Below are 1,551 nucleotides of genomic sequence, written 5' to 3'. Positions count from 1 at the left end.
AGCACTGGGACCCCCTCTCGATCCCCTCCCAACCCTAGTTCCATTCCCCTCTCTCTCTCCCACTCGCTCTCTTCTCTCGAAGCCGTCGCCCGAAATCATCCGCCTCCGCGCCGTTGACATGCTCCGGAGCAACCCCGGGGCCTCGCGGAGATGTCCACGCGTCGCGCCTTCATCGTCTACATCGACTACAATGATCGGATCAAGCAACCCCTCATTGAGCCGACCGGATCGAGACACTCCATCGCCTTTGGTCACTGTCGTCCGCCGCCTCAATTCATCGTGTGCCTTCCTTCTAAGCCTCCGAAGAGCCTTCATGTGCTCCTTCGGTGAGCCCTGCCCCCTTTGCCTCTCTTCCCGAGCTCCGGCTCCTCCCCTAGCAAGAAAGCCGCAAGCTCCGGCACCACCCTCCACCATGGTCATCGAATACGATGAGGTCGTGCTCACCTGCTCCTTTTGATTGTGTGTGTGCACGAGGCACCCAGTATATGCCGCCTAACACGCAGCCTTGCTCGTTTCCGAGCTCATGTTTCGTTCTGGCCGAACACCGCGGCCACGCACTTCTCATCTGCTGCTTATTGTTCCTTGCCGTGACATGCTTTGCTGCTGCTAGCGCCACTGCCCGCGCCCTCATGCATGTGCGCGTGTGGCCTCGCCTACACCTGCTGCTTGCTGTTGCATGATGCGGCTGCCTCCCCTTGTTGCCGCTTGTTCTCCTGTTGCTGCCTACCCTTACTGCTACTCTGCTGCGTAGCCGCCGCCGATGCACTAGCTGCTCGTGGAAGCTTGCTATTGCTGCTCCTAGATGCTGCTACTAGCTGCTGATGGAGCCGCTACTAATGGCCATGGCCGTGGCCATGGCCGAGCATGTATTCTTTGTGTATGTGTGTACAGCCACCAGTGGCCGGCCCATGCAAATTAGATTAGGGTATAATTTCTACTACTTAGTTTAACTGCTAGCCAATGACAGTGGCCCCCACTTTTAGTTAATATAATTTAATTAAAGTCTAGTTAATCATAACAATGACATATGGGACCTGCCTACACTACGTCCTTTGACCGGTCAAGCTTTGACTGAGTCAACCCAGTCCCCTGGCCCCACATATCAGCCTCTCTGGCTATGTACACTGTGGCAGTGGGTACACATAGCAGTTTTCCTATTTAATTCGAATTAATAGTAATTTCATAAAATACTAAAATCTTTGAAAAATCATAGAAAAATAACCATAACTCAGATGAAATAATTTATATATGAAAGTTGCTCAGAAAAATCCAATGAATCTGAATATGCCCTCCGTTCATCTGTCACGTGCCTCTAGCATGATAAACATGGAACCTTTTCCCCTCTTTCATCTGTCAGGAAAATGCCAAACTCTGAGAAAACATGCTCGGATGTTTTCCCCTTCTCCTGTATCGAGTAGTACCACGTTAGGTCACCTCTAGCACATCGTTTTACCATGTTATGCTTTATGATGGTTTGTTTATTTTATATTTATTGTTTCTTCCCCGTCTTCTCTCTAGTAGACCCCGAGATCGATGCTGCCCCTCTGATCG

The sequence above is a fragment of the Triticum dicoccoides genome, chromosome 3A (assembly GCF_002162155.2).
Source record: "Triticum dicoccoides isolate Atlit2015 ecotype Zavitan chromosome 3A, WEW_v2.0, whole genome shotgun sequence".
Lineage (NCBI taxonomy): Eukaryota > Viridiplantae > Streptophyta > Magnoliopsida > Poales > Poaceae > Triticum > Triticum dicoccoides.
Note: the sequence above shows the minus strand (reverse complement) of the source record.